The sequence below is a fragment of the Protopterus annectens genome, chromosome 2.part0 (assembly GCF_019279795.1).
Source record: "Protopterus annectens isolate FY-2018-M chromosome 2.part0, PAN1.0, whole genome shotgun sequence".
Taxonomy (NCBI): domain Eukaryota; kingdom Metazoa; phylum Chordata; order Ceratodontiformes; family Protopteridae; genus Protopterus; species Protopterus annectens.
Genome location: NC_056728.1, coordinates 8,578,227 through 8,599,250, shown reverse-complemented (window position 1 = coordinate 8,599,250; position 21,024 = coordinate 8,578,227).

Below are 21,024 nucleotides of genomic sequence, written 5' to 3'. Positions count from 1 at the left end.
AAAATTAGCTAACTATGCAAAGCATTCTGATGCATTTGCAAGATTTATGCAGAATATTTAGTAATTCTTCATTTAAAGAAATACCTAAAATTACGAAATACCTATATGAAATCATATATAGTGATTATGACATGGGAAATAGTATTTCGAATTTTTACAAGATACTGATAAATTATAAAACAACACAAAAATCCTCATATTGGAATTATATAACAAAAGGACACTCATTACAGCTAACTGAAGAAATTAAATCAAATATTTTATTATTAGTAAAACATACATCCTTTGCACAATACTGGAAAGTTTTTAATTGGAAATGCTTCCACAGAGCATTCTTAACTCCAGATAGAATTACTAAAATTAATTCTTCCACAAAGGGAATATGTTGGAGGTGTGAGCAAATACATAATGCAGATTGGATTCACATTTTTTTCAACTGTGCTAAAATTAAGCCATTTTGGAATAGTATTAAAAACTTTTTACAAGCTTTATTTAATAAATCATTTAACTTATCTAAAGCTCTAGTATTATTAAATGTGTATGAAGGTCCTCATTTGAATGAGTCAATATCTATCTAGTTTGGACAATATCTTCAATCTCAAGGAAGTGTGTAACAAGAAGATGGAATACAAACACAATACTGACTCTGGAAGACTTCTACAGCCTATTGAAGATCACAGCATTGTTGGAAATTAAAATTAAAGAATTAAGGATTCATCCTAAGCCATTTATTAACAATCCATGGAAAAAAGTCTTATCATTGATTGACACTTTACAATGACAGAACAGATACACACTGACAACTAGATAGTTATATCTATAAAGTAATAGTATATATTGAGCTCTGTTATAGTGTCCGGCTGATGTAAATAGTGTACATAGTTATTTAACATGTTATATACAAATACTATGGAATTTATTCAACTGTATTTTAAAAATAAAAAAATTTGAGAGGAAAAAAAAAGAATTCCAATATTGATTTGTCCTCCAAGAAGTGAGCGCATCTCAATTAGTGCTTCAACCTTTGCCCTCCTTTGCACATGGAGTAAAGCTCAGCGTTACACCATGGCTCTCCCACAGGTACAGGAGCAGGGTAAACATCCATAGAATTAGATCAGTCATGAGACTCTATCACAGAACTTTCATACTTACCATATACCAGCTCCACATATTCCACACTGTAGTCCAGGAGGATCTGTCAAGAATGTGAGACAGTAGATCATTAATAACATTAGATAATAGACAAATTCTTGTATTTGGGCAGGTTAGAATCAGGGAGAAAAATACACAGTAGTTCAGAGCTGAACTTGACCAAATAGTCACCAGACCAAAAATCTAGTTCTACCATAAGCCTGAAGTGACCATCCAAGATGACGCAGCAAGGGTAATATACTTATAGGTGGCAGAGAAAATAACTAGAATGAATTCAAAGCCCTTCATAACATCTGCAAATTCTTTCACAAGAGCTATGGGGGCCTTATAAATATAAAAATTGAAATCACTCAACACTGAGCCAGTGATGAAATCTATAAACTGCAGCAAGAATATTTTAATACCACTAGGTAGATTATAAATGAGAAGGAATAAACAGTTAGTTCCTGCCCCCATAAAACACTCAGAGGTGTTCAGCCTTGTCTAAAGTTAATAACGTAAGTGAGTAAACATAATCAAAGATCTTATAATTAGGGTTGGCAGTCATGTGATCATTAGGATTAATACTATATCAGAGAAAAATAAAGCATCTTACAACTCTACTGCCAATCATTAGCGGACCGGAGTTCTGCTGTGGCAACCCCTAACCGGGAAAAGCAGAAAGACACAAACAAACAAACAAACACTCTAAAAAATGTTTTTCACATCTAATTATTCTAAGCAGACAAGATTACCAAATGAAACCTCCAAAAGTATTTTTAAAAAACAATAACAGGACAGATTTCTACTGTCTGTTCCTACACCACTATTACTGTCAATTTAGTCATGTCTATACAAAGGTAGTCTTCAAAGTAAATACCTTCCCTTCATGGAAAGGAATCTCATAATGGATTGAAGGATTTGACTATATACAGCAATATGCATAGATTTATTAGGGTAAACTATGTCAAGCCTATAAACCCCTTAATGATTATGCATTGATGGTCACATTAGTTAGCTAGTGATTTAACAGTAGCATAAGTCATACACATTAAAATACAAAATTCAGACTTTATATTTATAACAATGCAAAAATAGAAAGATTTGTCACCCTCTGCTTACTGAAATTATGAAATTAATGCCATTGCAATATTTCTACAAAAACCTTTAACTTAAGGCTGTATAACTGTGTTTCTGAGAAAAAGTATTTGTATAACATTAAGCTGTCTTTGTTCCAAAATGATGTCTCTGTCCAAAACATAATATTTATGTAACATATGAATCCCCTCCATTTATATTAACCTTATTGCATTTATTCTCCATGCCAGGTTGGTCTGATCCTATTAGCCAGGTTGGACCTCCTTCTGAACCATGTTGCGAATGTCAATGACTTTTAAGATACATCTGCAGACATTGGGATATCACTCATTTGCTTTCTATGTGCCACAAATGTAGAGTTGCTGCCACAATGGCTTTGAGACTGCCATTAGAGGGCTTTCTGAAATGGATTAAGACCCATCTTTATTACAGAAACACACAAATGTTTATGCATATATTCCATTTTAAATGAATGTTATTTACTGATGTTATCTTTAATATGCTTGCTGCTGTTATGTATTAGATAGATAGATTAGTACTTAGGCTAAACTGCCCCATTGAGCCATTTTAAGCCTAGCCAATTATCCCTTGTGAGATTCAAACCCTGCACCTTGTGTTTGTAAGGCAAACACCTTAACCATTAGGCCACCCTCGTCTTTATGTCCAAAATGAGTTTTAATATAGTTTTATTATATGGAACCTAGTTATTATGTTCCTTATAAATGATTGATTAACTAATTTTAAGAAAATGCATTTAAAAATGCTTAACAAATTTTAATAAATCAAAAGATTCATAAAAATTCAAATATATATATGGAGCATGATCATAATAGCAAGCAGCTATATAAAATTAAGAAAATACATAATGTATTTATATGTAAATTTATACTGGTTATACATTCTGAGCACTAACCCTAAATAACATGCCAGTTGCCATAATGGTTATGGTCTTCACCAACAATACACAAGGTACAAGGTTCATTCCCAACCTCTGGTTAATGTCTGTATGGAGTTTGCATGCTCTCCCTTTGTCTCTGTGGGTTTCCTCCCACCTCTCAAAAACATGCTGAGTGTTTCCACCTGAAACTCATGCAAGAATGGAGTTCTGGGCAGCAGCACAGACTCTAGATGGTGCCTCTGTGGGAAAACATGTGCAGACCAACCTCTTTGGGCATCAGCTGTACTGTGCAGTATCCTCAAGATAAGACAGCACAGATCACAGACTGCATTCCATGTCAGAGCTAACCACTCAACGGTGTAAATAAATTAGCTGTAGGTGATTCAGTCAAATGAGCATGGGGATTTGCTGGAGGTAAGTGGGTTAAGGACCTGAACTATGCCAAGAACCCATGCTAACTGTGGGAGGGGTGTAGGAGCCTCTATTGGCCAGTGTGTGCTTGCTATAAAGCCCAACAGTCCTGCATCAATAAGCTACTGGATGGGCAGTATCCAGTTGCCCAGCTTGGGTTACCTAGAATAGCTCTGTTGAGTGAAAGCTGGACATAAAACTAATCAACCTGCCAAACATGAACTAAGAATTGCCACACTCGGTGAAGGAGCACTGACAGGATGGAGCTTAGAAGTGGATGACGTGATAGTACAGAGGAGGCTGGACATCCTAGGTATTCAAGATCCAAGATGAAAGGGCAGTGGAGCAAATCCACTTGCTTTGGGATCCAGAGTCTATTTACCTGGAGGACAGATTAAAAATTGTGTGGGAATTGTGGTGAGGGAGAGGTTTCAGAAGACAGTGAGGGAATGTAATTAAAATTACTAACAGACTCATGGCAGTCATACCCAAGTGTAAGGATAAGGCAGTATTCATAATCTCAGCCTGTGCCCCAGAGTATGGTTGTGTGGTTGTGACAGTGAGGAAGAGAGTGCATTGTAAGACCTACTAGATAAAGTGGGACAACTTGAAATGGTGTGTTAATGGGTGTCCTGAATGTACACATCAGGATATGAGAATTTCCTGGGTCCACATGGTTTGGGAGACAAAAATAATGAAGAATAGGTGAATATTGGCTTCTGTCTGGCAAATGGCTTAAGGGTAGCCAACACATGGCTCAGAAAGAGAGACAGTCACAAGATCACATACAAGAGTGGCCAACATGCAACTTGGGCAGACTTCCTCCTAGTAAGGAAAGGGCTCTGGAGTAGAATTAGTGATTACAAAGGTATCCCCTTTGAAACAGTTGGCCCACAGCATAAACTACTGGTTGCCACAATTAGCTGCAAGCAACGATCATAGAAGGCTCTCAGATCACCAGGCTGAAGACCTTTAAGTTGACTGGAGAGAAAGCACAAGAGTTCAAGGAAATATTCTGGGCTCTAGCACTTCAGGAAAAAAGTAATCAGGTGGATGAAGAAGAAGACTGGCAGTGCCTCAAAACAGCATGTGTGAGGACTAGAGAACAGATATGTGGCTGCGACAGGTATAGAAATATGGTAAATAAGGAAAACTAGTGGTAAAATACAGGGGTCCAGGAAGTCATCAAAATAGAGTGCAGGGAAAAGTGGGAGATAGAAAAGATGGACCAGGTTAAACATGAATACTGGCTGTCGAACAAAGAGGCTAATAGAAGAGTTGCAATAGCAAAGAACAAGGCATCAGAGGCACTCTACCAGCATCTGAAAAGATCTTGGTAGATGGCACACAAAAACTATATCAGATTGAAAGGCAAAGACAGAAAGTTAAACAAAATAGTCAGTCACCCTTCATAGAGGATGACAGCAACAACCTGCTCACCAGTCCAGAGGACATTAAAGGCAGATGGAATGAGTGTTTTCAGCAGCTTATGAATGAAGAAAACCCCACAGAAGCTGTACTACCCAAAAGACAGCCTACAGTGAGAGATAAAGAGGAGCCCACCATAGAAGAAGTAAGAACAGCACTAAGGAAAATGAAGTCAGGAAAAGCAGAGGGCTCAAATGAGTTCACAGCAGATATGAACAAGATGTTGCTTGAGATAGGGGAGAAAAGGCTCCTGAGGGTACTTATCAGTGTGAAGAAAAAAGTGTATCCCAGAAGACTGGAGAATACTGGCAATGTTCAAGAACAAAGGGGACATTCATGACTGTTGGCAGTGTGGAGGTATCAGGCTCCTGTCACACTGCATGAAAGTTCAGGAGAAGGTGATTGATGAGCAAATATGTTAAGTAGTACAAAGTAAGATGGGAGATGAACATTTTGGATTCAGATCAAGATACAGTACAAGCAACCCAGTGTTTGGAGTGAGACAGGCAGTTGGGAAGAATATAGAGATGAGGAAGTAGTCCAAATGGATATTCCCAGATTTGGAAAAAGCGTATGTCATGGTCCCAAGAAAGTTGATTTGGGCAATCCTGCAGTGGTTCAAAGTCCCAGAAACATTGTCAGCATTAGCACAGATTATGTACAAGAACCCAATGACTCAAGTATGAATACTGTTCAGTCTCATAGAGGTGTTACCAGTGGGAGTGAGAGTGGGTGTGCATTAGGGTTCAGCTCTAAACCTACTGTTGTTCATACTGGTGATGGACTTCATATGTAAACAGGTCAGAGGGGACAGATCAACAAAGTTGCTCTATGTAGATGATGAGGCATTACAGGCAGGCTCTGAGCGAGAACTTCAAAACAGTGGTGCAACCAGTACTGCTGTATGGTACAGAAACCTAGGCAGCAAATGCAAAGCAGATGAGAAAGAGATGATGGAGATGAAGTGCTTGAGATGGGTGCACACTGTCAGACAGACAAAGAAATGAGGATATCAGAGCCAAAGTAGCTCCAGTTGCAGAGAAGGTTAACGAAAATAGATTACAGTGGTTAAGGCACATGTGCAGAAAAGCAGAAGATAATCTGGTGAGGAAGATTTAGGGCAGACAGGAAAAAGCAAGAGGAAATGTATGCATGAGCAAAGAGATGGATGGATTGTGTGAGAGAAGACCTTCACCAGTCAGGCATGATTGTCGAAGAAGGTAAGAGAGTGACACCAAATCAAGAGAGTGTGACAGTTGACATGACACCCCAACCCAATGTAGAAAATGGGAAAAGGGGTACTGATTATGATGATGAACCCTAAATAATTATATGATATGTAAATATATACATATACATAAACCTTAAGATAAAAACAAAAGCTGTGTGTGATGAGAGACCAGATGCAAGAGCTTTAATTATAACAATAAGCACTTCCAAATCTTCCTTATCAGAGATTTCTTCATTGACTTTGATGAGAGAGAGATGAAAGTGCTTAGTGTTGTAAAAAAAGTTCTTCAGGGGGGATTCAATAAAGCTTACATGGTTGTTTTTCACAGTGTGCGCACACTGTCTCATAAATGTTTAGATTTAATAAGTGCTCTGTAGAGGTGCACACCACCATGCAAATAAGGTAAACACTATGGAATGGTAATTACAAAACAAGCAGCTGAATTGCATGCTAATTAGCCAATCCAACAGAGTTTAGCTATTCAACAAGCTATAAAGCAGCCGTCTAGACTCTGTGCTTGTTTTTCTGCAGATTCCAAAACTTTTGGAATACAGACATGGAAAGGTATCTACATGAACTGAATGTTAGGGGCTGCTGCTGCTTTAATTCATTTGTATGTACTACAGGCTGAAACCAATGCTGCTACTGTTAATAGGCCTAGGCCGAGAAGGAGTAGAGTTTTCAGGCCCTGTTAACGTTTCACAACTTACATGATGTGGAAACTTTGGAGTGCTACAGAGTGGACATGAACACACTACAGGAACTCCATGACCTCTGTATCTGCAACTCAGAGCCAGAGCCAACCGAGGGGAACCCATTCCAATGGAGATAAAGGTATGTGTAGCCCTTAGAATCTTAGCTACAGATACCTTTCAGAGACCAACAGGGAACATGCTGGGGATGTCACAGGCATTAGCATCCATGATCCTCCACCAATTCCTGAATACTGTGTTCCAACATGCCAGTGAACACATATATTTTCCCACATAGTTGTGAGGATAGGGCCATAAATATGCAGGAGTTCTACCATGTAGCACATTACCCTGAAGTACTGGGTGACATAGATTGCACATATGTAGAAATTAAGGTACCACCCAGGGAACAGAGTAGGCTCTACATTAACAGAAAGGGCTACCACTCTATCAACTGCCAAGTCATGTGTAATGCCTGGGGAATAATCTTGAACATGTGCACTGGTAAGCCTGGCAGTTACCACAACTCATATATCTGGCATACCTCCCAGCTGTACCAGATGTTTGCTGGGGGGATATCCCACAGGGGAATTTACTGGGGGATGCCGGCTATGCACTAGAACTGTGGCTGGTGACACCATCAGAAATGCACACACACTCATGGAAGAATGCAATAATGCAGCACATGCTAAAACAAGAAATATCATAAAGCATGTGTTTGGGTTGCTGATGTCACGGCTTCGGTACCATGATACATCTGGTGGAGCCCTGCAGTACAATCCACGGACATGTACAGAAATCATCACTGTATGTGTCATGCTACACAACATCATCCTGAGAAAGCAGCTTCAGCAGGCTCACCAAGAGGAAGGAGCACACATTCCACCACCAATGCCAAGGTCATCACAGCCACAGGCAGATGAGGAGTCACAGGGGAACCACCAGCTGCTGTAGGTGTAGGCAGACATAGGCATGCTCAGTATGCCCTTCCATTGGCTAAAAGACAATGCACAGCACACTCACTGACCAGCTAGGGGACTAAAGCCTTCCTCTTACTCCCAAACATATACTAACACTGATGCCAGGCAACTCAAACAACCTTTATCTCCCCATGTATTGGCTGTGTACTGCTTGCATCAGACAGAGTCAGCCCTGAACAAAAATGTGTCAACTGCTGCATTTACAAGGAATGTCCTGAACCTGGAGTGTATTGTTTACTAATATGACTGTATGGCATATCCTTGTATTTCATTACTTGGTCCGGTAAGCTAGTAAAAGATGGGAGATCTGTACAGAACGTACCTTAACATGTAATAGTAGAAACTTATTTAACTTATGTGTCTATTACTAAGTAGTAGACCTCAGGCATCAAAGATTCACGCAGTCATACCTCTCAAAAGTACTGATGATCACTGCATGCCCTCTTAGAACCATACTTCTGTAATAGAATATGATTAAAGAGAGAAGTTAGAAAGTAATGATACACATTGCAGTTTCTGACTTCACAACCCTCACAAGATTATTCACTATAAAGTTGGGAAATTTTGATGCTATCAAGTGTATAACTTTCCAAGGTCAATATAAGTCAAAGGTACAGTTACCCGGTCAAAAACACAAATGCAGATATACTAAGCACTAAATCTGGTATGCACCCTGAGCATCAGGCACAAAGCTTTTGTATCTCTGAATCCAAAAAATAGAAAACAGGGATATCGCAAAGTTATCATCACTTGCAAAAGGTGTGTGTGTGTGTGTGTGTGTGTGTGTGTGTGTGTGTGTGTGTGTGTGTGTGTGTGTGTGTGTGTGTGTGTGTGTGTGTGTGTGTAAGAAAGAGAAGAAGTCAAAAATGTGGATAAACCAACAAATGACCAGTGAGACAAAATGCGTAACTGTTGTGTTTGTCGGTGGGGGTTCTACAGGTGAAATTGGTGTGTGAGTGTCTGTATGAACACAGTCAAACTCTGTGCTGGCTCTATGTCTTGGTATGTCAGACAGATGTGAGCCATGCATGGTAGAGGTGTCAGTTCATAGTTGTCGTCCCTGACTATGAGAACTGGCTCTGCCAGGAGTTGCACTGGTACATCTATGCCCAAAGTCAGATGAAGTGCTTCTACCTGAATGTGACTGATGTCTGCTGGATGAGCACCCTTTGTGGGGATGCCCAGGACCATGACCCCATGGCCTGACATGTCTGAGTATGGACAGCACTCACTGATGGAGCAGTGGAAGTACTGCCGCTATGGGAGTGTGATCGGGCATAGCCATGTTGGCTGACAGCAGATGATGATGCTGATCTATGCTCATCAGTATGCCATTCCCCTCCGAGTAAATGTTCCATCACAGACACAGCTTGTTCTATGACAGACACCCCTCATTCCAATGTGTCATTCATCCAATCCAGTGAATTGGCAACATGGAGGAGGACTGTGCCACATCCACAACCCTGAGCATTTGTCTGGAGCTCCTATGGGAATGTGTCTGAGCCTCTAAGATGGCCCTAAACATACATTGAGTGGCATGCAAAGAGACATCTGCAACAGGTGGAGGAGGGACACCAGGCCCCCCTCCAAGCACCCCTATTAATCTTCCTGCGTGGAACGTCTCCCACACTATAGCTATGCCCAGAGTCAACAGACACTGAAACAACAGTAATCACACTTCACTGATCAGTATCCTCACCCTCCACCTCTCCAATATCTGTAGGCTCACTGGACTGGATAGACATAGGCCTACTGACTGTGTCTGATGGAAATGCAGGGGATGGTGGTATGTCAACCTCAGTGTCAGATTCGACCTCTGCACCCCCTGACTGTGACTCAATTGGCTACCGTCATCATCAGAGCCTGCTGATACACTGACATCAGGTGGCATAGGGCCCACACTCCCACTGTCATAATCACCTGTGATAAAATACAAGAAACACAGGAATAAATTAATACCTGCACTACTATAGTGCAGTATATGCTAACAAACTAACAGTGCTGCCTCTATTACAGACAGCACAACAATATACAAAACAGGCCTGAGATCAACATCACACACTACTAAATTTCCTTAAATTGCTCAGCAGTACTGACATAAAAAAATATTTTTACTTACCATCTGCAGATGAGATACTCCTCTGTAGTCCAGACAGTCCTTGAAGAAGCTAAGCAAGAGGTAAGAGCAACATCATCACAATTAGCAGTAGCACAGAGATAATAGATTTATCCTTTATATGTCCATTAATTATAACTTCAACAAGAACATGGCTGACAACTCTAACCTAAGCTTATAACTTTAGCAATCTTCAATCCCCTCCCCCAAAAAAGGCATGTGACACAGAATTAACTTATTGTTTTCAATTGTTTTACTATACAACAGTATTCAACTGTTCAGATAGCAAAACCTACCTGAAAGCTCCTCCTGGGATGTGCTTGCTATCTCAGAAACTGTTGCTCCAACTTGCAGGACATGCTGTACTGCACTCTCCTGGGAGCTGTCTTGAGCTCTGATATTGGCCAGGAACTCTTCACTGCGGGTTAGTGGCGGTTCCCTAGCAGACCCTCCCCAAATAACTATCTGGCCATGGCCTTTTGCAGCTGCTCTCCTCCATGCAGCTGTGATTAAGTCAGTGGCCCTGTGGTACACCTGCTTATTTGTCCTGCCATGGCCACCCATGGCATTGACATCATCTACTATCTGCCACCATATTCACATCCTACGTGTCATATCTCCCTGTCCCCTTTTCAGCAGAAAAAGACCATGTTCCCTAAAGTCATCTACAGTCACTTGTTTCTCAGCATCGGTGAGGGGGTTCTCCATGGATTGACACACCTGGGTGGCATACTGTTAGGTGTCCTAAAAGACAACAGAAGGATAATACAGATAAGTATCACATAACTACAAAATAACTGTTTCCAGATAAAACAGTAAAGGAAGCCAGTCAGTATTACCCACTGGAGAAACATAAGACAGTCTAGAGATGTGAATACTAACAACAGGCAGGATGTAAAAACAAGGAGAGTAACAAGAGCAACATATCCTTGTTAGTGCCATAGGTTCATAGGTTATAGGTTCATAGGTAGGTACTAGGCTATCAGCCCAAGGACCTGTGTAAGCCTAACCAACAAGGTTCCCTGGCTTTTGCCACCCAAGAAGGTTATTTTCCTGTGCCTCTGTCAAGCAGAGCCACAGAACTGATCCCGGGGTGAATTTCCTATTTCCCATCCACTCATCAAGATTTTTCTTGAAGGGTGCTAGTGAGGAACTCTACTTGATGTAGATAGGTAGCTTGTTCCAGAGTATGGGAAGTCTCTGGGACAGGAAACTATCCCTCCAGCATTTTCTGTTTATTGTGGTGACAAGGTTTAGGTCCCTGGAGCATGCAGCTCAGTGTTTTGCTTCTCCCCAAAACAACAGTCCATCCTTGTTTGTGCTATAACAATAACTCACCTTTGCTCCTCCTGCAAAAGAACAGTCCATCCTTGTTTGTGCCATAACAGTAACTCAGCTTTGCTCCCCCCAGAACAACAGTCCAGCCTTCTTTGTACTATAACAGTAACTCACCTTTGGTCCCCCACCAGAAGAACAGTCCATCCTTGATTGTACCATAACAGTAACTCAGCTTTGCTCTTCCCACCCAAAACAACAGGCAAATTACCCATTTTGCTAACAAACCATCTTTAAAATGCTAAAAGTGCTGTCAAAGGACCTTTCCCTGAAACATCTGTACATGTTTATCACACAGCATTCCATTGCATGTACTGGCAATCATGTATAACTCTGAAATGGCTTGACAAACATGCCTATACTATCAGTACACTTCTAACTAATGCATACAGGTAAAACTGTAAAAGACCTTGCTTCAGATTTTTCTTAAATACATTCCAGCATATGCAGCATGTAGGTGACAAAACGGAAGCATACTTTCTGAATTTCAGTACTCCTCTGTATGTAGGTGGAAAAATGGAAGCATACCTTCTGAATTTCAATACTCATCTGTACAGATATACCCTGAAGAAAAAGGGTTTTTACAGTCTTCCAAACATATACAACTTTCCTCACTATCAGTTTGCCTAGCTACGTGGTTGTCTTTTTATATGGTGTAGATTCAGGGCTGTTAGCACAGTGAAGATGCAAATGAGGAGTGGACTCATTAGAATTGCTGAATCCCAAAAAATTGGATCCATGTAGGAAATGTAAACAGTGCAGGCACTTCCTCAGTGTTTGTTTTTAATGGATTGCATCTGTTAATCATTAGTGGTTGGGAGAAGGAAAACACAACAGCACTGCAGGCTGCCTTACTTCCACTGGGTGTGTCAGGTTAGATCTACAAAGTGTTAGATGTAAGGTTGGAAATGTAAGTAAGCAGCACACAAGTCACATGTTGTGTTCCTTAACATCCAACTGCCCTTCATTTGTTGGCAACTGCATATGATATTATTTCCACTTAATATCCTGACACATTTTAAGGCCAATACTTAGAATGGCTTACACACTGCATGTTTCAGATTACTACTCAGATAAATGAAGAATGGCCAACAAAAAAAGAAATGTAAGACAGAGCTGTATATTTGCAAGCAATAATCATGACAGGTCGTGTGATCACTAGGTGCACTACATCCAAAACTAATACATGTACAAATAACACTTGTATTGATTGATATCAGTGTAGATGTTGTTGGAGTAGGTTGTGTTAATATTGATTTAAGTTCTTTGTGGCAAAACTGTTTGCGTGGCAAAGAGGGATAAGGCACTCATCTTGTGTTCTGAAGGTGCATTGGAGTAAGAGTTCTATTCCAGACCTATGTTGAACTATCATATGTATACTAACATTTTCTAGTATGTATGTCACAGATTGCTTTTCCTCATTTCAAGTACCTCTCCCTTCCATTTCTTTTTTTTTTTTTTTTTTGGGGGGGGGGCACTGTTTGCATGATGCGCCACTTAGCACAAACTGGACAACTGACCAGACAGGACCCAGACAGTCAAAAACAGAAACGGATGCATTCAATTAATACTATTAGGCATCACTCAAACCTGCTAAGTGACTTTGCCTGGCAGTTAACAGTGACACCTTAAGAATGATCAGTAAAATAGGGACTGTCATGTAACTAGTCCTGTGGCAGCAGGTGTAAGTGTAGGGATGGAGTACAATGGTCCTGGGTTCTAGTACAGGATGTGCAACCTTTGTTTTACTGTTGTGACATTGCAGTTTATAGCAACAAACTGCAACATAGACGAGTGTTTTCTCAACCTTCTTGTGACAACAGGTGTAAGCATAAGATTGCCACAGACATGGTCCTGGGTTCAAATACAGCATATTCCATACAGTTTGACTGCAGTCCCACTTCCCATTATAGTCACTCTCACTAATAAAACTTGACATGGTGCAGCTGGTATTAATTGTATGTATGAGGGCTGAGGCACTAGTATTGTGTCAGGTATGTATTCATTTATCTATGTATTGTCACATTTATTCTCAAATCTATGACTGTGGGTATATTGTGTACTATATTCCTGTAAGTATATTTCTACTATCTGGACTGCCATGGCCTTCACATTTATCTAACACACACACCCAACTGTTCATCCAATAACATTGAATTTGCTTTGCTTGCTACTGTTGCATTCCACTTACCATTGCATAAACATGGTGCGCAGAAGTGCAGACTGCCGTGTTTGTGCAATGGCAAGCGGAACACAACATTTTCAAACAGTGTGCTCAATCCCAGTAAATGTGATGACTGAAATTGGCAGGAAAGCATAATTTCCCCTGGTGCTCAGGTCCACCCCCCCCCCCCCATATTCGAAAAGACATACGTCTGAAGCATTTCTCCCCAGGCCTCTACTGAAAATGGGCTCTGTCCCAGTCAGACTTTCCCAGTGAACATCTGTTAAATAAAAAAAAAAATTGTAAAAAATAAATAAATAATACAGACAGTAGCAACACACATCAAAGATTGCTGCCACAGCCATGACAACACATGAGATGAAAAAAAAATGTGGGGATTTTTTTTCATTCTGCACCAAATGCACAAACCAAGGATCATGTAGATGTCATACCCTATCAGCAGACCAGTTGTTATGTGTGCTGTGTTATACAGTATGTGAAACGTCCATCAGCATGTATCGATGGAGGTGAGTACCCCCTTGTCTGTAACACAACTACTGATTATGTGCAGAACAACCACATGACAGGCCAAAATATCTTCATAGTTTACAGCCTTCACCACACCAATACCTGAGTACAATGTACCCTTTCTCATGTGCCTCCATGCATATCTTCCAATGATGTGTACCACCTTTGCCACTGTGAGCTGTCACATCCATTTGTGCATACCTAGGTATTAGTTTTGTTGCATAAACATTGCAGTATGATGGCACGGAACCCCCATCAAGGAGTAATATCACATGCATGTGTGATATCTGTTTTGGTGATGCATTCATGACATACATAGCTGTTTAATGACATTGATGGCATGGCATACACTTGTGACAGTGCGGATTGTGCCATATATATCTCTGCCATGCACACCAGCCAACTAGCCTGTAGTGATCATAATGTCAAGTGTGTCTCCTCACACCTCCTGCATATGTTAATGTCAGGAGAGTGTGCTTGATTACAGTCATAGATTGCTGACATGTCCTAATAGCTGTACAACTGTGTTGGTGCAGAACTATCTATGCTCACTCAGAAACACATATCTTGTGTCAGAAACATGGGTATTACTAGTGGTATTATTCTGATATTGCATGAATAAATTGGCCAGCACTATAGAGTGGATCACAACCCTTTTAATGTCCAAAGTTCAACTAGTGCAAAAGCACTATATACAAACACATATATAAATGTACAAATATTATTAAAACCGATGCCAGCAACATGTACATTAATATATGAAAAAGCCTGGTGGTCCATATGGCATTCCATGCAATCCCACTATCCTAGTATGCTAGAGTGTACACATACACTGGCCTGTCCTGTCCCTGCAATATAATACATTAATATATGAAAAAACCCTTGTGGTCCATGTGGCATTCTATGGAGTCCCACTAGCCCAGTATGCTGGAATGTACACATACGCTGTCCTTTCCTGTCCCTACAGAATAATACATTAATATATGAAAAACCCTTGTGGTCCGAGTAGCATTCAATGCAATCCCACTAGCCCAGTAAGCTGGAGTGTACACATATACTGATCTGTCCCCACAACATAGTACATTAATATATGAAAAGCCCTGGTGGTCCTTGTGGCATTCCGCACAATCCTGCTAGCCCAGTTTGTTATGCTGTATCTAAGTTTGCTATCCATGTTGCTTTACAAAGTTTCCTGGCTGCCACAAAACCCTGCTTGCTTACTTTTAAAGGAGAGCCACGGCATGAATATTCATTAAGTGCTGCTGCTCACCACACAAACGAGTAAACTCCATCTAGGCTTCGCATGAAGCTTACATGGAGTTTATTGAAGCCCAGCACTTGTTTTGTGGCCATTTTGGATTAAATCTTAAGGCAGTGTCAAACAAACTTTCTTAGTTCACTTATTTTTTCCTTATGATTCCAAGTATTTCATATTTATATTACTGTAAAAATGTGTCATTTTTTTTAATAAAATTTATTTATAGCATGATGACAGACTCAAAAGCCTTGTCTATTTACTGCCATTTCATTAGATTTAGACCATTGCCTTACTGTTGGACTTTCTTACATTGAATGATTCACAAACAATCCATCTTAATACTAAGTTTAGTGCACATGGAACTGATTTTCAATAAACAGGACTCTGGTGAATCGTGTATAATGCCAGACCATGTGGATTCAGTGCACTTGTTTCTTTCAACAATTTTTAGCTTTTTTCACATTTCCAGATTTTCTAAAACAAATTGCAATTTTTCTAGAAATGCATGCAAATACATAACCAATTTAATAAGAAATATATTGTGTAGCTTTTTGGAGTCCATTATGTCTTATGTAGTAATGTTAAGTACATATTTGCATACATGCCAAGATGCAATATTTTTAATGACATTCATTAATTCAAGTCTTTCATTAATTTGATGTTGTGTATGTTTTTACAGCAATAATTTATTACTTCATTAAACAGTGAATTGTATTTTGATCTTAGTGTTTCATAATTATGCAGTGTTTTATTTCATCTGAAAAACATTCAGAAAATTTAAATGTGAGGTGTACACAAGTTATACACCTCCTGGTAATCTTTCTGCATTCAGAGACACCCCTACGACAGTGTTTTTGCATGAAGGCATGCAGCACTGTACTTGGCTGTCTCTCTGACTGTGACAGACACCTCCTGGTAACCTTTCCATATTCAGAGACAGTCCTATCACAGTGTTTTTACATGAAGGCATGCAGCACTGCACCAGACTGTCTCTCTGATTGGGATAAATGTTAATGATGCAGTCCAGGAGAGATGCATATGCTAATTAGCCATGTTCACTTCTCTGGAAGAGCATGCTGTAATGTGATTGCATAAGTTAGAACAGTCACTCCTGGCCACCCATGTTAATGAACATAGCCAAAAGCTCATGTTCACCCACCTTTATAGAGGTAAGTGCTGGAGAGTTTAGCAGTCAGGTTATGTTGGGGGGACTGTTTGTGTGTGGCTACATGTTTGTGTGTGTGTCTGCACAGGAGGTTGCAGTAAGGGAGTTAGTAAGGAAACAGGTTAGGCAGGCGTGTGTGTGTGTGTGTGTGTGTGTGTGTGTGTGTGTGTGTGTGTGTGTGTGTGTGTGTGTGTGTGTGTGTGTGTGTGTGTGTGTGTGTGTGTGTGTGTGTGTGCCACATGTGGAGTTAATGAGAGCTCCCAGCTTGCAGTCCTCAGTGAACTTGGTCAGCCAGAGTTCCTCTGTGTTGGGCTGGACTCCTGAGAAGTAGATGCTGGACAGGACACTAGCCAGTACTGATCCCTGTGGGACTCCACTTGTGACTGCTTGCCAGTCTGACTTGGATTTTGCCACTGTCAAACTGTGTGTTCTGTGAACCAATTTGCAACCCACCCACTGATATAGGGGTTGATGCTTATTTTGGTGGGTTTAGCAATAATTCTGACTGATGAATGGTATCAAAAGCCTTGGCCAGACCAGGTTAGGCTGTATGCAGTGCCTTACTGTCATATAGTTTTTTAGTGTATGTCACAGCTGTCATAGTGGGTGCTGTGTCGAGCTATGTGTTCCACATGGTGTGGTGCAGGTGTTGACCATATCCTTTTGACCAGCTGGTGCAGTCTTTGCTGGAGAGTGCATATTTCCACATTTGGTGATATAGGGGTAACATTCACAGGTCTGACTGTTTGGAGTTTAGAAGAGAGGGTTGTCTGTGTACATGAGGCAGTTGCAACAAGTTGAACCTACATGTGCACCAGGTTAATGGATGAAAGCATGGAAACTGCACTTCAATCATGCCAGGAGGGGTGGTCATAGCTACTAAGTACTGGGGCTAATTCTGTGAGGAACGAGTACTGCTATGGCTCCCAGGTATGCTACACTTATTGATACAAGAACCTGTGGAAGTGCAAAGATATTATGCTATTTGAAGTGCAAGACAGAAATAACTAGCAAGATGTAAGGAAAAAACTGAAGGCAGACTTTCCGCTACCTATAATACTTTACCTCAGCTGTGCCGTTATCAGCACCTTTGTCCAATTGTTACTCCAGTAAGCTCTGTAGCATGTGCAGTAACTGTGTAACACTATAGTACAAATAACTAGACAGGCAGGGGTTCTAATCCCAATACTGGCAAGTGTTTGTGTGAGAATCATATGCTGTGTGGGTTATACCATTTTGAGTTGTGTACCACCCTTTACACTTCCCCTCACCCTAATTTAGTAGTCCTGTTGATATCATACACCATAGAAGTACCTTAGGACTAGGTGAAATTGTATAACTCCATGGCATGTCTGATAACTGCGCAACACTGTAGTAGAAATAACTAGATAGGCAGGAGTTCTAATCCCAGTACTGGCAACTGTGTGTTGGTGTGAGACTCATATACTGGGTGAGTTATACAATGTTGAGTTGTGTACCACCCTTTACACATCCCCTCACCCTAATTTAGTAGTCCTGTTGATGTCATTCATCTTAGAAGTACCTTTGGATGAAATTAAATTGTATAAGCTCCATATGTGTGTGTGTGTGTGTGTGTGTGTGTGTGTGTGTGTGTGTGTGTGTGTGTGTGTGTGTGTGTGTGTGCGAGCAGTATTCTCTGTTGTTGGGTCAACACACTACCCTTCTGTGGGATTTACAAATCTGAGGTGTGTTCCACCCACTACACTTACCATTTTCCACTGTACATGAGCTGCTGATATCAGCCACCATACAGTTACCTGTATACACCCCTCAGCCATATAAGCTACATGGCACATGCAAAAACTGTTATACAGACCTGTTAATTGAGTACAGCTATACCCTGGATATGACACTCTCAGTGTGTTACCACATTGCCATACTCCTTGTAGATAATGTCTGCAGGGCTACATCCTACAGACACACAGACACCAAGAAGAAAAACAGAATACATTATGGAGACCACATTCTGTCAGCAATAATAACAATAATGCATCATGGCTGGACAGCTACACACTCTTGACATGTAACCATTAAACATGCTGGCTGACAACACTTTATACAGCATTACATTGCTAAACTGTACTAAATTCACCCTGTGCATCAGACCCATATTAGCATGTCCCTGCATCGATGGTATGGATGATAGGGATGTGGCACAGGTATCATCATAAACACAGAGTGTGGTTTGGGTTTGCTGAGGCCTTGGCTGTGCCATTTGGTTGACATCATGTGTGTGTGTTTGGGGGTTGTTCATTAAATGGGCCATCCAGAGATGGTGTGTGTAAGTCTGGAGGTGACCTGGCTGTGATGGTGATGTGTGTGTGCATGGATGCACACAGTCACGCCATGTGCCTGCCCTACACAGGGATATGTTGGACAGCTGTGGACCATACATGGCAGGGTGTGCAGTTCATCTCTGGTCATGGACATGGGAACTGGGCCTGCCAGTGGACCCACTGGCACAACCAGGCACAAGGCCAGATGCAGTACTACTCCCCGATGGTGACCGCTGTCTGCCTGTCTGCTGGATCCGCATATCTGTTGGGACTGGCTGGGACCACGTTCCTATGGCCTGCTGTGTTATGACATGGACAGCAACCCCCTGCAGTTGCATTGCTGGCACTGCCACTACGGGAGCGAGAAGTTGCATGGCCTCAGCTGTTCGTGCTGCTGTCCTACGTCCTTGTGGCCAACAGACAACTCCCACCGCATGCTCTATCACAGACATTCCACATTCAAGGATTGACATCCCATGGTTGAGGATTCCCACCAACTCACCCAACCATCTATCCATGACCTCAGCATAATAATGGTGGGCATCAGCACAATCATGGAGGTTGTCACGCATAACAGGAAGAGTGGCATTCACGACCCGGAGACACTGTCTTGTGTTATGTTCACTACATGTCTGTGCCTTCATGATGGTCCAAGACATGTGTCTGGTGACACTTGCTGTGGCATTTGTGACAGGGGCATGATGGGCAGCAGTCCCCCTTCGAGCACCCCTGCCATCCGCCTGTGTGGGACCTCTCCTGTTATCTGGCTATGGCTGGTGTCTACAGACACACTTACCATAATCACCACACTTGCTGTCGAATGCCACCACCCGACAACTGTCCATCATCTATGGCCACTGGTGATGGCGTATGTGTGGGCATTGTGACTGTGTGCAGGGATGGGGTGAACAACAGCAGGATGCCAACCAATGGCATAGATTCAGCCCCTGACAACCCCACCTGTGCTTCATTATGGCTATCATCATTGTCAGAGTCTGCAGAGACAATGACATCAGTTCCCAAGTGGGAGGGACCCCAACCCCCATTACCACCTGTGAGGGGCAGAAAATAAATGTAAATTAATACCTGTACATTATGGTTGGCTGCCTCTCACACAGACACGCACACAGACATGCACAGAGACACTTACAGGTGAGGTGGCACAAAGCTATTACACAGACCTCACATTAACCAAAAGGTGACATGCATGACACATAGCCCTCATCATCATGCATTGCAGCCATTCTCAATTCTTGTTACTAAAAATATATATCTCTGGGATGCATGACTACTGTTAGTAGGTGGTATCCATTCCCCTAGCACACACTGCACTCATGTACACATTATTGCCGTTCACCTGTATAGCACAGTGGCAACTACTGTAGACCATACCTCACAACTGTACAAATCATTGAAGAATGTATAGATGTCCTGCATTCTATCTACTGACCCTAATCCATAGATCAGACTTATGCAGACTCCAGGCGAGTGTTGTCACATATACTGCACAACCAGTACTTGCCAGAGTCCTGCAAGTCTCTCAGTGTTGCTGGATGTCTTCTGGCAGCCTCACTGCCCAGTACTCAACATGTCCTTCCATCTGTTTTGGAAGGACATCTGTTTCTTTCAACAACACTGTTGTCCCATATTTAATCTACCTTTTGATGACTGTCTCCACTGTGTTCCATGGTATATGCAATGCTGTGTTAATATTGTTGCACCCTACCCGTAACTGATACCTTTCAAATGTGAGATCCCTATAATGCTTTGTAAGATGTGTGCAAGCCATGGCTGCATCTGGTACAGACAGCTGAGCAAGTGTCATGAATACACCGCTCTGACAGTGGACCGTTATTCGTTGTTACACTGAGTCCCTGTACTTGATGGCAGGTGTGTACCCAAGCAGAGTGAATGCTGTCAGTACATCACAAGCTGCTCCTACAATGTGTTATTTGGAGGGTGTGTATACATATGTATCCAGCGTATTGTAAGGTTTTTTTATATGCCATATTTGGTGGCCTAACATATTGTTGGGTTTTACAAGCTGATTGTTCATGTTATGGTCACATTACAGGTTGGAAAAGGTGTGGAATGTAATAGTGTGGTCTCTCATTCTATATATCAGAAACACTTGGCATCTTGACAGGGGGTGTGTACACTGTGGTATCCACTGTATAGGATTAATATATCATACATGTCCCTACTGTAGCCCATTTGACCCCCCCCCCCAGTTTGCTGGTCTCTGTCCAGATGTCTTTCACTGACAGGTTGTGAGGTATTATGCAGGAATGT